A 14719-nucleotide genomic window follows, 5' to 3' on the forward strand; every position below is an offset into this window, starting at 1 on the left:
CCTTCCCTGCCGGGCACTGTCACCCTTCCCTACTGGGCACATCTACACTTCCCTGCCAGGCACTTCCACCCCTTCCCTGCTGGGCACATCTACCCCTTCCCTGCTGGGCACTTTCCCGCCTTCCCTGCTGGAACTTCTACCCTTCCCTGCCGGGCACTATCACCCCTTCCCTGCCGGGCAATTCCACCCCTTCTCTGCTTGGCACTTCCACCCCTTCCCTGCCCTGCACTTCCCCCCTTCCCTGCCGGCACTTCTACCCTTCCCTGCCGGCCACTGTCACCCCTTCCCTGCCGGGCACTTCCACCCATTCCCTGCCAGGCACAATCATCCCTTCCCTGCCAGGCACTGTCACCCTTCCCTGCTGGGCAAATCTACCCTTCCCTGTCGGGCACTTCCACCCCTTCCCTGCCGGGCACATCTACCCTTCCCTGCCGGGCACTTCCACCCCTTCCCTGCCGGGCACTATCACCCCTTCTCTGCCGTGCAATTCCTCCCTTTCTCTGCCAGGCACTTTCACCCCTTCCCTGCAAGCCACTGTCACCCCTTCCCTACCGGGCACATTCTACACTTCCCTGCCGGGCACTTCCACCCCTTCCCTGTTGGGCACTTCTACCCCTTCCCTGCCGGGCACTTCTACCCTTCCCTGCCGGGCACTTCCCCCCTTCCCTGCCGGCACTTCTACTTTTCCCTGCCGGGCAGTGTCACCCCTTCCCTTCCGGTCACTTGCACCCATTCCCTGCCGGGCACTATCACCCCTTCCCTGCCGCACACATCTTCACTTCCCTGCCGGGCACTTCCACCCCTTCCCTGCTGGGCACTGTCACCCCTTCCCTGCCGGCCACTGTCACCCCTTCCCTGCCGGGCACATCTACCCTTCCCTGCCGGGCACTTCCACCCCTTCCCTGCCAGGCGCTGTCACCCCTTCCCTGCCGGTCACTTCCACCCCTTTCCCTGCCGGGCACTGTCACCCCTTCCCTGCCGGGCATTTACACCCCTTCCCTGCCGGGCATTTACACCCCTTCCCTGCCGGGTACTTCTACCCCTTCCCTGCCGGGCACTTCAACCCCTTCCCTGCCGGCACTTCTACCCTTCCCTGCCGGGCACTGTCACCCCTTCCCTGCCGGGCATTTACACCCCTTCCCTGCCGGGTACTTCTACCCCTTCCCTGCCGGGCACTGTCACCCCTTCCCTGCCAGGCACTTCCACCCCTTCCCTGCCGGGCACTTCCACCCCTTCCCTGCCGGGCACTGTCACCCCTTCCCTGCCGGGCACATCTACCCTTCCCTGCCGGGCACTATCACCCCTTCGCTTCCGGCCACTGTCACCCCTTCCCTGCCGGGCACTTCTACCCTTCCCGGCTGGGCACTTCCACCCCTTCCCTGCCGGGCACTTCCCCCCCTTCCCTGCCGGGCACATCTACCCTTCCCTGCCGGGCACTTCCACCCCTTCCCTGCTAGGCACTTCTACCCTTCCCTTCCGGGCACTTCCCCCCTTCCCTGCCGGCTTTCTACCTTTCCCTGCTTGGCAATCTCACCCCTTCTCTGCCGGGCACTTCCACCCATTCCCTCCCGGGCACTGTCACCCTTCCCTGCTGGGCACATCTACTTTTCCCTGCCGTGCACTTTCACCCCTTCCCTGCCGGGCACTGTCACCCCTTCCCTGCCGGGCACATGTGCCCTTCCTTGCTGGGCACTTCCACCCCTTCCCTGCTGGGCACTGTCACCCCTTCCCTGCCGGGCACTGTCACCCCTTCCCTGCCGGGCATTTTCACCCCTTCCCTGCCGGGTACATCTACCCTTCCCTGCCGGACACTTCCACCCCTTCCCTGCAGGACACTTCCACCCCTTCCCTGCCGTGCACTTCCCCCCCTTTTCTGCCGGGCACTTCCACCTCTTCCCTGCCGGGCACTTCCACCTCTTCCCTGCCGGGCACTGTTACCCCTTCCCTGCCGGGCACTTCCACCCCTTCCCTGCCGGGCACTTCTACCCCTCCTTTCCGGGCACTACCACCCCTTCCCTTCCGGGCACTTCTACCCTTCCCTGCCAGGCACTTCTACCTTTCCCTGCCGGGCACTGTCACCCCTTCCCTTTCAGGCACTTCCACCCATTCCCTGCCGGGCACTGTCATCCCTTCCCTGCCGGGCACATCTACTCTTCCCTGATATGTAACATTGATTGGCACTGATATGTGGCACTGGTGGGCACTGATATGTAGCATTGATGGGCACTGATATGTGGCATTGATGGACACTTATATGTGGCATTGATGGGCACTGACAGGTGGCACTGATGGGGCTACACTGATCATCAGGGCACTGATGATCAGTGTAGATGTCCCCTCTGAGGAATGCTACTTACCGGCTCTCCTTTCCTCACGCGTGGTCAGCAGGAGGAGAGAACTGCTGATAACCGCCATTTCCTATGTACATTCGATCAGCTGTGACTGGACACAGCTTATCACATGATAGAACTGACGTCATTAGCTCTTTACTGCGATCAGTGATCTGCTGTGCACCGCCGATAGCCGCACCATATGCCCCCTGTGACGGAGCATGCACAGCTAGAGTGAGAGGACGTCACATGACATCCTCCCAGTACGAGAGAACCGCCGCCCTCCCATCATTTCCCTATATGGCGGGTGAGAGGAGGTTACAGGATAACTAAAGGCAAAACCTTTTTTTTTTTAGTGTTGGATAGAGTGGAGGTGGGTTAGACCCCCTGTCAGGTTTATATTTCTGTCTGTGACCCCCATTAGGGAGACTCCCCCTCTCTATTCGTCCTGTTACCATTATCATTGAAAGTGAAAGAAAATCCCACCTTTTGGGTTGTCCCCAGAACAGTAATAGAGGGGAAATCTTCCAATGGGGACACTTGTTCTGGTAACCCAAGGGATTCCCTTCATTTACAGGGATTTCCTTTCACTTTCTGTTTTGGCTATGGGACAGGAAGTGAAGGGAAATCTCTTCAATGGGACACATAAGGCAAAAAAATAATCTGACGGGTTCTAACCCTCTCTTACTCCATCCAAAATTAAAGAAGTTCAGTCAAAACACTGAAGTTAGGACACAGAACTCGGTATTCGAACCTCAAAACACAGAACTCAAATCTCAGAATCTGGAACACGGAACTGGAAACACAGAACTCCAAACTCAGAACTAGGATCTTGGAATTTGGACTTCGGAACACAGAATTAGGAATTCAAATCTTTGAACACTGAACTCGAAACGCAGAATTCAAAACTTGGATCTCAACATTTTGAACCCAGAACATGGAGCTCAGAAGACACTACTCGGTAACACTGACGTTTGACCTTGTAAAACAGAATTTGGAACACGGAACTCAGAACAAGGAACTTGGATCTCGGAATTTAGAATTCGGGACTTGAAACTCGGAACGTGCAATAGTGAATGCGGGGTCCGTGGTGAGTGGATATAGTGAATGCGGGGTCCGGGGTGAGCGGATATAGTGAATGCGGGGTCCGGGGTGAGCGGATATAGTGAATGCGGGGTCCGGGGAGAGCGGATATAGTGAATGCGGGGTCCGGGGTGAGCGGATATAGTGAATGCGGGGTCCGGGGAGAGCGGATATAGTGAATGCGGGGTCCGGGGTGAGCGGATATAGTGAATGCGGGGTCCGGGGAGAGGTGATTTAGTGAATGCGGGGTCCGGGGTGAGCGGATATAGTGAATGCGGGGTCCGGGGTGAGCGGATATAGTGAATGCGGGGTCCGGGGAGAGCGGATATAGTGAATGCGAGGTCCGGGGAGAGCGGATATAGTGAATGCGGGGTCCGGGGAGAGCGGATATAGTGAATGCGGGGTCCGGGGAGTGCGGATATAGTGAATGCGGGGTCCTGGGAGAGCGGATATAGTGAATGCGGGGTCCGGGGAGAGCGGATATAGTGAATGCGGGATCCGGGGAGAGCTGATATAGTGAATGCGGGGTCCGGGTAGAGCGGATATAGTGAATGCGGGGTCCGGGGAGATCGGATATAGTGAATGCGGGGTCCGGGGAGAACGGATATAGTGAATGCGGGGTCCGGGGAGAGCGGATAAAGTGAATGCGGGGTCCGGGGAGAGCGGATAGAGTGAATGCGGGGTCCAGGGAGATCGGATATAGTGAATGCGGGGTCCGGGGAGAGCGGATATAGTGAATGCGGGGTCCGGGGAGAGCGGATAGAGTGAATGCGGGGTCCAGGGAGAGCGGATATAGGGAATGCGGGGTCCGGGGAGAGCGGATATAGTGAATGCGGGGTCCAGGGAGAGCGGATATAGTGAATGCAGGGTCCAGGGAGAGCGGATATAGTGAATGCAGTGTCCAGGGGAGAGCGGATATAGTGAATGCAGTGTCCGGGGAGAGCGGATATAGTGAATGTAGGGTCCGGGGAGAGCGAATATAGTGAATGCAGGGTCTGGGGAGAGCGGATATAGTGAATGCGGGGTACGGGATTTAGTAACACTTTAAATACTCCTCTTGAAACCCACTAGTTCTGTTTTTTTTTCCCCAACCAGAAAATGCTCCCTGCCAAAAAGAAAAAAAACAGATTAAAGCCTATGTGTGCATGGACACATAGGATAACATGCTGGGGCATTTACTAGCTGTAGAAAAAAAATGCCAGAAGCCAAAAACAGCCGCTGTAAAAACGCCCCGTGTACACGAGGCCTTACTCTTCCTAAGACTGGAAAATCATTCTTTCGCATTACCGTATCCGAAGTACGCTGGACACAGCTGTGTCTTGCTGAGGAGTTAAGCTGTCTGTGGATTCTGCCCAATCAGCAAGTCTGTCCGTACATTCTAGAAGCTCAAACAGTTATGTCACTGCATAGATCTGAATTTGAAATGACCCAATTTTATAACTTGACATACATATTTATTTTACAAAAACAAAAAAAAGGTAAATGACCACTGTACAACTTTTCTCAGATTGTTCCTGCAGTTTTGAAAGTCCGATTCTGGGCAAAATTTACGCATCTTTCAATACCAAAACTTTATTACAAAAATACAATGTGACACAGGGTCTGTCCATGAAACTCCAACTGCAAAGCAAAGCTGGCATGCTATAGGGTTGATCAGGGCCATCGGAAAAAAGAAGTCTCTTCCATTCCAAAGCGAAAAACTATTTATTTGTCCGGCGAGACCTTCAAAAGGGTCCACTTGGGGCTGGTCAGTTCAGAGGGTCACTTCTCCAACTCAGCTTGCAGGGACAACCCATCCGCGTTGGCATTTTGCTTCCCCGGTCGGTACTGGATGGTAAAGTTATAGGGTTGGAGGGCCAAGCTCCACCGCAGCAGACGACCATTGTCCTCGAAGACCCGGTTTAGCCATACCAGGGGGTTGTGATTGATGAATATGGTAAAGGAGCGCTCGTACAGGTAAGGCTGCAATTTCTTGAGGGCCCATACCAAGGCAAGACACTCTTTCTCCACAGCAGCATAGGCCTCCTTCTGGGGTAACAACTTTCTACTTAGGTAGGCCATTGGATGGTCATTCCCATCGTCCCCGATTTGGCTCAGAACAGCGCCCAATCCAAAGCTGGAGGCATCGGTGTGAACACAAAACCGTTTGGAAGGGTCTGGAGCAGCCAAAACGGGAGCATGGATCAGGTCATGTTTGAGCTTTTGGAAAGCCGTTTCACACTCTGGGACCACACAACCTGTCGGGGCAGATTCTTCCGGGACAGATCCGTTAGGAGTTTAGCAATGGCTCTGTAGTTGGGGATGAATTTACGGTAGTACCCTGCAGTGCCTAGGAAGGCAAGGACCTGGGTCTTGGTTTGGGGGGTGGGCCAATTTGCTACCACTTCCACCTTTGCCGGTGCTGGTCATTGCTTCCCACATCCTACCCGATGTCCTAGATATTGGACCTCGGACACCCCAACAAGGCATTTGTCAGGTCAGATGGTCAGTCCTGCTTGCCCAATGCGATCAAGCACTTCCCTGAGGTGACGGAGGTGATCCTCCCAACTATCACTGTAGATAGCTATATCATCTAGATAGGCGCAAGAGATGTCCTGCAGTCCATCCAGCAGCTTATCTACCATTCTCTGAAAGGTAGCCGGGGCGTTCTTCATCCCAAACGGCATGACCCTGGACTGGTACAAGCCGAAAGGGATGATGAATGCCAACTTTGGTACCACGTTCGCATCCAGCGGAATCTGCCAGTACCCCTTGTAGAGATTGATAGTGGTAAGAAAATTACCTCTGGCCATCTGGTCTAGCAGCTCGTCTATCCGGGGCATGGGGTATGCATCGGTCACGGTCCGGTCATTGAGCCTGCGGTAGTCCTCACAGAACCGGACGGTTTCGTCCTTCTTGGGTACCAGGACTACTGGGGAGGCCCAGGGACTGTCAGAGGGTTCTATCACACCTAAATCCAACATTTCCTTAATCTCTCTTCTCATCAGCCCACTGACTAGCGTCGGCTAAGGTTAGGGGGTATCTGTCCTGGACCCAATGTCTAACATCCCCTGGAAGTCCATTGTAAAACTGCTCCAGTAACAACAGTTGCAACAGTTCCTCTAGCTTGGTGATCTGACACCCTCGGACCCAGCTGCAGGCAGCGTGTTGTAACTGATGTCCCCATTCAGTGAAGGTGTCCTGGGGTTTCTTGAGTGCCCAGAACTTTAAGAGGTACACTTCTGCGGTGAGAGCGTAGCGGGCCAGTAAGTGTTCCTTAACAAAATCATAATCCAAGCAGTAGCTGCCGTGTACAGTCCTGAATGCACCTGCAGCCCGACAGGTTAGCTTGCTGCTCAAAATGGGGACCCGGTCTTGGGTTGCCACACCATGGATAGTGCACAACCGTTTAATGTCCTGAAGAAAGCTGTCAATATCCCCATCCGCCTCCAGGAAAGTTTTAAAAGCAGCGTAGGGAATTTTCTTTGGTCCGGTTGCAGTCTGGAGAAGGCGGGAGGTAATCCCCTCCCAGACTGAGCCTTCGGTTGATGACCGGGAGTGACTAAGCCGCAGTTGGGTGGCATCATCCAGGGCCTTGGAAATCTGTTCATGGGTGGGAGCGCTGCTGAACAGAGCCAAATGCCACTCCACCTCTTGTCATAAATCCGAATGGTATAGGGGGTCTCCGTACGGTGCTAAGTGGGTCTGGCATTTCAGGGGCCGATGAACTGCTCTGTTCCTCCAACTCCTCTTGTGAAGCGGAGTTCGCTTCTGGCGGAGCAGTGTTCGCTTCAAGCGTAGCGGAGTGCGCATCAGGTGAAGTTTGGTGCGTATCCGCTTGGTCCCGGGCCATAATCTCGTCCAACAGTTCCTCTCTGGTCTTGGAGCCAGAGATACCTCCCCAAGCGACAAGCAGGCTTTGGAGAGCTGGCTTCCGGAGGTCCCGTATATCCATCTGGCTGAGCAGGGACGTCTCCGTGAAAAAGATGAGGTCCCGGTTGGTGGTTTGGGCTTTCTCTGCAATGAGGAAAGATCCCACCGCTGCCAACCAATTGTGGCGGAACTGTTCCGCCTGGGCTTTCTTGTGCGGAGAGATGCGTCTCACCCAATGGTCCCCTTGTCCTGCAAGTCTTCCAGTGCTCTGCCAAGGAAGGTATTAGAGCTCAAAACCAATCCTTCCCTGATATCCCAAACCATGAGTCAAAACTTTGTGTAGGGTGAAATGAAGGAATTTTTATTGAACACAGTTCAGTATATACAGCTTCACCCCCACTCCCACCAGACAGCCTGGCATCGGGTTTTCCCCACCCACAACAAAACCCTACAACCCAACAATACTGTATGAACTCTATAGAAATGAAATACTACAAGGTCACATTTCCCTAAACAAACAGTGTAGATTGCCTATCTACATAACACCTGCTAAACATATACAGCTTTACCAAGGGGAGAAAACTGAAACAGAAAGGGCAAAATGTGATCACAAAGGGACGGTTCGTCACGCCGTCTCTGGGCAAAATTTAGGCATCTTTCAATACCAAAACTTTATTACAAAAATACAATGTGACACAGGGTCTGTCCATGAAACTCCAACTGCAAAGCAAAGCTGGCATGCTATAGGGTTGATCAAGGCCATCAGAAAAAAGGAGTCTCTTCCATTCCGAAGTGAAAAACTTTTATTTGTACTGTTATTATGCAGCCAATTACCGAGCATGCTAACTGGGAAGGGAACTCTCCAACGGGTGGGCCTTGTGGTGTTGAATGAGGTAGGAACGGCACGTAAAGGATTTGCCACACTCTGAACAAGCATAAGGCCGTTCACCAGTGTGGGTTCGCTTATTAGTGTTCAGTCCCATCTTTTGGGTAAAGGATTTCCCGCACTCCGAACACGTAAATGGCTTCTCTCCAGTGTGTATCCTCTGGTGGGCCATCAGTACTCCAGGTAGGCTGAAACTCGGGACAAGTATAAGGCCATTCCCCTGTATGGATTCGTTGGTGGTTGACCAGCGCGGAGTTCAAGTGAAAGGATTTCCCGCACCCGGAACACGAATAGGGCTTCTCCACCAGATGCCTTCTCTGGTGAACGGTCAGTTCTCCCTTACGCGGAAAACACCTCCCACAATCGGGGCACGAAAACGGCCGTTCCCCGGTATGGATCACCTGGTGCAGGATCAGCTTCGATTTGTGGAGTAAGGATTTTGCCGCATTCTGAACACGAATAGGAATGGTCAGCGGAATGAATCCTCTTGTGGGTTTGAAGATACAAGTTACTGGAGAAGCTTTTCCCGCACTCAGAGCAGGCAAAGGGCTTCTCCCCAGAATGGAGTTTTTGGTGAACGATGAGGTGCGACTTCCAGAAAAAACAACTCCCGCACTCGGAGCACTTATAAGGCTTCTCACCGGAATGAGTCGTCTTGTGAACGACGAGGAGCAAATGACTGGCAAAACTCATTCCGCACACTGCGCACACGTAGGGCTTCTCCCCAGTGTGAACCTGTTTGTGTTGAGCCAGAGACCACTTCTGGACAAGGCGCTTGCCGCATTCCTCGCAGGAAAACTGTTTCTCTCCCGTGTGAGCCATCTCGTGTTTTTTGAGATAGAACTGCTGGTTGAAGCCCCTCCCACATTCCGTGCACATGTAGGGCTTTTCCCCCGTGTGGATCCGGATGTGAATGAGGAGAGTGCTTCTCCTGATGAAATTCTTCCCGCAAGTAGGACAGGGGTATGGCCTCTCCTTGGAGTGAGACCGTGAGTGTCTTTTAAGCGTCGTTTTCTCTGCGAAACACTTCCGGCACTCTTTGCAAAGAAATGGTTTTTCCCCAGTATGAACCTTTAGATGCCTTTTAAGCTTTGTCTTTTCCGGAAAAGTCTTCTTGCACTCGGAGCACAGATACAGTTTCAGATTTTTATGGACTTGCTGATGTTCCTCAGCCTGGTCCTGGCCTAGAAATGTTCCACCTCCTTCCACAAGATCTTCTTTGTGGTCTGATTCCTTATGGACTTGCCGATGTTCCTCAGCCTGGCCTTGGCCTAGAAATGTCCCACCTCCTTCTACAAGTTCTTCTTTGAGGTCTGATTCCTTATGGACTTGCTGATGTTCCTCAGCCTGGTCTTGGCCTAGAAATGTTCCACTTCCTTCTACAAGTTCTTCTTTGAGGTGTGATTCCTTATGGACTTTCTGATGTTCCTCAGCCTGGCCTTGGCCTAGAAATGTCCCACCTCCTTCCACAAAATCTTCTTTGTGGTCTGATTCCTTATGGACTTGCCCATATTCCTCAGCCTGGTCTTGGCCTAGAAATGTCCCACCTCCTTCCACAAGATCTTCTTTGTGGTCTGATTCCTTATGGACTTTCTGATGTTTCTCAGCCTGGTCTTGGCCTAGAAATGTTCCACCTCCTTCTACAAGTTCTTCTTTGAGGTCTGATTCCTTATGGACTTGCCGATGTTCCTCAGCCTGGTCTTGGCCTAGAAATGTTCCACTTCCTTCTACAAGTTCTTCTTTGAGGTCTGATTCCTTATGGACTTGCTGATGTTCCTCAGCCTGGTCTTGGCCTAGAAATGTTCCACCTTCTTCTACAAGTTCTTCTTTGAGGTCTGATTCCTTATGGACTTGCCGATGTTCCTCAGCCTGGTCTTGGCCTAGAAATGTTCCACTTCCTTCTACAAGTTCTTCTTTGAGGTCTGATTCCTTATGGACTTGCTGATGTTCCTCAGCCTGGTCTTGGCCTAGAAATGTTCCACCTTCTTCTACAAGTTCTTCTTTGAGGTCTGATTCCTTATGGACTTTCTAATGTTCCTCAGCATGGTCTTGGCCTAATAATGTCCCACCTCCTTCCACAAGATTTTCTTTGTGGTCTGAATCCTGCCTTACGGCAACAATTGAGGTCTCAGTCTCTGTATTGACTCCTCCAACAAAAATATTTTTTTCCTTGATAGAGTTTGATTCCTCCTTTACAGCACGCCACGGTTGGACCATCCCAAGTCTTTCAGGTACATCTGTGGAATATAAATACATATGAATTACTGGTTTGCTAATGGTGTCCTCAACCAACATGGGGTCACGTTCCCCAAGTCATCCCTCCTGTCTGGGGAACTTCCTTCAACCCCTCCTGGACTTGCTGGTCACCTCAGCTTTCCCAGTCTTATCACCAACATAGCTGTCCTGGCTTTCCTAATCCTATGAGCAAGAAGTCCCACCAACATGGGGTCACGTCTCCCGAGTAAGTCATCCCTCCTGTCAGGGGAACTCGCTCCAGCCCCTCCTGGACTCGCTGGTCATTTGATTGGGATGAATTGTGCCTCATTGTTTGTGTCAATTGGAGGAATAGCACCCCATCATTAGTGTCATTGTGCCCCATCGTTGGTGTCAGTGGGAAGAATAGCACCCCATATCTGGTGTCATTGGGATGAATTGTGCCTCATTGTTGGTGTAAGTGGGAGGAATAGCACCCCATCATTGGACCCCATTGTTGGTGTAAGTGGGAGGAATAGTGCCCCATCATTGGTGTCACTGGGCCCCATTGTTGGTGTCATTGGGATAAATTGTGCCCCATTGTTGGTGTAGGTGGGAGGAATAGCGCCCCATCATTGGTGTCACTGTGCCCCATTGTTGGTGTCATTGGGAACAATTGTGTCCCTTCATTAGAGCTGCTTTGTATCACGTTGTTTTATATTCTGTATTATATTATTTATGCTGTGACTAATTGCTGGATCTTTTATTATGTTTTTTGGGGGGATACGGCACCATGCAGGCAGCTAACACAGGTCTTGCTGCACAGGTGGGTCACCCAGACTAAACAAATAACCGGCAGTTATTGAATAGGAAGCCTCTGAAGGAAATGGCTGAGCTGAGACAACCATTCATCCTTCTCAGGGCATTCACACAAAGGGGTGCAAGCCAAGCATAAGAGGGGTCATACCTCGTGTGGGTGACCTACATTTTCTGTTTGTTAGTCTCCAATCATGCTGTAGGTGGCAGTATAACTCAGTTGTATAAGAATTTCATGTCCCTCAATGGACTATAGAGAAAAATAAATGACAACATACCCGGTGATGTGAGGGACGGCCGGTCCTCCATCATGAAGTCCTTGTAGAGATCCTTGTGTCCTTCTAAATACTCCCACTCCTCCATGGAGAAATAGACAGTGACATCCTGACACCTTATAGGAACCTGACACACACAATGATACAGTCACCATCCAGACACATCCCTTGTCTGCTACTGGAGAATGTCCCAGAATTCCTGGCACCGCTCACCTCTCCTCTCAGCAGATCAATGATCTTCTGGGTGGCTTCTAGAATCTTCTTGTTGTTGCTACTCACTGTCAGAGAGGAAGACCAGGGATCACTAGACTTCTTCAGGGGTCCATAATCCTATATAATGAGGTATTAAGTATTACATATATAACCTTCATCTCTCCGGTCATCTCTGTGTTTTATTAAGAGATGAGACTGATGTCATGTGACCTCCCAGAATCCTCCTCACCTCTCCGGTCAGGTCTGTGTTTTATTATTAGAGATGAGAGTGATGTCATGTGAACTCCCAGAAACCTCCTCACCTCTCCGGTCAGGTCTGTGTTTTATTAACCACTTCCAGTCTGGACACTTTCACCCCCTTCCTGCCCAGGCCAATTTTCAGCTTTCAGCGCTATCACACTTTGAATGACAATTGCGCTGTCATGCAACACTGTACCCATATGAATTTTTTAGCATTTTTTTGAGACAGATAAAACTTTATTTTGGTGGTATTTATTCACCACTGGAATTTTTATTTTTTTGGCTATATAAACGAAAAGGTCAAAAAATTTTGAAAAAAAGTTTTTTTCTTATACAATTTTGCAAATAAATAATCTTTTTTCATAAATCTCAGCCAAAATTTTTCAGTTATCATTTTAGTAAAAAAAATAACCCAAATTAGTTTATAACCAAAAATTATCATTTTTAAACATTTTTTTTTTCATTTTTATTATTTTTTTATATTATTATGTTTTTGTTTTTTACATATGGTCACCCTAGTAGTACAGTGTTACCATGGTGACACTGTACTACTTGTGAGGGGGGGGGTGATTTTTTTTTTTTTACACTGATTGCTTCTACAACCATAAAGGCTGTAAAAGCAATCATTTCTCCTTCTCTCTGGCTGCATTCTTGCAGCCATTGAGAAATACTGTGATTGGTCACAGCGTGTCACATGGTACAAGGCTGCTGTGAATGGCCCTGTACCAAGTGATCATTCACAGATTTCACACGTAGTAAGCAATGATGTCAGAAGTAACATCTTGCTTACTACTATTCATATGATCACTGATGGGCCAATCAGTGATCACATGATCGGGACCTCACACAGAGGTCCCGTACAGCAATCGGTGTTCTTCTGGACACAGCGGGCACTGGATCGCAGTGCATCCTGCTCTCATAGAGCGCACAATCCAAAATGGCGGCCGTCGTTTATGAACAGCAACCTGCCTCTGGACTACCACCGTCCTGCCGTTTATATACAGTGGCTGGAAGGGAAGTGGTTAATAGAGATGAGAGTGACGTCATGTGACCTCCAGAAATCCTCCTCACCTCTCCCTTCAGGTCTGTGTTTTATTAACATAGATAAGAGTGACATCATGTGACCTCCCAGAATCCTCCTCACCTCTCCCTTCAGGTCTGTGTTTTATTAACATAGATAAGAGTGACATCATGTGACCTCCCAGAATCCTCCTCACCTCTCCAGTCAGATCTGTTTTATTAATAGAGATGAGAGTGATGTCATGTGACCTCCCAGAATCCTCCTCACCTCTCCGGTCAGGTCTGTTTTATTAATAGAAATCAGAGTGACGTCATGTGACCTGCCAGAATCCTCCTCACCTCTCCGGTCAGGTCTGTGTTTTATTAATAGAAATGAGTGATGTCATGTGACCTCCCAGAATCCTCCTCACCTCTCCGTTCAGGTCTGTGTTTTATTAATAGAGATCAGAGTGACATCATGTGATCTCCCAGAATACTCCTCACCTCTCCGGTCAGCAGGTGGATGATCTCCAGGGTCAGGTTTAATATCCTATCAGTAATACGGGTGCCGCCATCCCTGTCCATCATTGGCAGAAGATCCCTGTGAATCTCGCTCTCACCAGAAATAAACACAATGGGTATAACAGAGTGTATATTCTATTCAGACATCGATGATATAACACTTCACATCAGTAATAACATAAACAGAAATGGGACAAAACTATAAATAAAACACACAGAAACCTTATATCTTCTGGGTTTCAAAAATTAAAAAAATACAACCCCAGCAGCTCCAAACATCAGTCTCCAGACGCCAAAATTCTCTCCACCCACTTCCTCTTTGTAATTTGACATCCTGGTTTTTTTTGCGTTCCAGACTTCCTGGTTCTGCGTTCCACCTCCCCGACTTCCGGCCTGGTGTCCTCCACATGCGTGGGTGTGTGGTTGAGCTTCCACTTAACGGCCACCGGAGTGAGTGCGTGTCCTCGCTAAGAGCAAAGCGGTGCACTTAGCAAATTCGGCCGCTAGATGGGAGTGCTGAGCAGCTGCAAATAGACGCTGTGATGGATTTGCTGCTCAGCACTTCCATCTAGCGACTGGATATAGTGAATGCGGGGTCCGGGGAGAGCGGATATAGTGGATGCGGGGTCCGGGGAGAAAGTGAATGCGGGGTCCGGGGAGACCGGATATAGTGAATGCGAGGTCCGGGAGACCGGATATAGAGAATGCGAGGTCCGGGAGACCGGATATAGAGAATGCGGGGTCCGGGGAGACCGGATATAGTGAATGCGGGGTCCGGGGAGAGCGGATAGTGAATGCGGGGTCCGGAGAGAGCGGATATAGTGAATGCGGGGTCCGGGGAGAGCGGATATAGTGAATGCGGGGTCCGGGGAGAGCGGATATAGTGAATGCGGGGTCCGGGGAGAGCGGATATAGTGAATGCGGGGTCCGGGGAGAGCGGATATAGTGAATGCGGGGTTTGGGGAGAGCGGATATAGTGAATGCGGGGTCCGGGGAGAGCGGATATAGTGAATGCGGGGTCCGGGGAGAGCGGATATAGTGAATGCGGGGTCCGGGGAGAGCGGATATAGTGAATGCGGGGTCCGGGGAGAGGGGATATAGTGAATGCGGGGTCCGGGGAGAGAGGAAATAGTGAATGCAGGGTCCGAGGAGAGCAGATATAGTGAATGCTGGGTCCGGGTAGAGCGGATATAGTGAATGCCGTGTCTGGGGAGAGCGGATATAGTGAATGCGGGGTCCGGGGAGAGCGGATATAGTGAATGAAACCCACTAGTTCTGTTTTTTTTTCCCCAACCAGAGAACACTCCCTG

The 14719-nt window shown here is 50.8% G+C and overlaps 1 pseudogene across 1 annotated transcript; it reads right to left on the reverse strand.

The window, feature by feature from the left end:
• Positions 1-7599: 7599 nt before the first annotated feature.
• LOC149453507 (uncharacterized) lies at positions 7600-14263 on the reverse strand (annotated as a pseudogene). Its single transcript, XR_016314674.1, has 4 exons — positions 13392-14263; positions 11649-11765; positions 11439-11562; positions 7600-10388 (listed from the first exon to the last, which is right to left on the reverse strand). The product of XR_016314674.1 is annotated as an uncharacterized LOC149453507 (transcript).
• Between the last annotated feature and the right edge of the window lie 456 nt (positions 14264-14719).

This window comes from Staurois parvus, unplaced genomic scaffold (genome assembly GCF_062004578.1).
Source record: "Staurois parvus isolate SC_StPar_1 unplaced genomic scaffold, SC_StPar_1.0 ptg000449l, whole genome shotgun sequence".
Lineage (NCBI taxonomy): Eukaryota > Metazoa > Chordata > Amphibia > Anura > Ranidae > Staurois > Staurois parvus.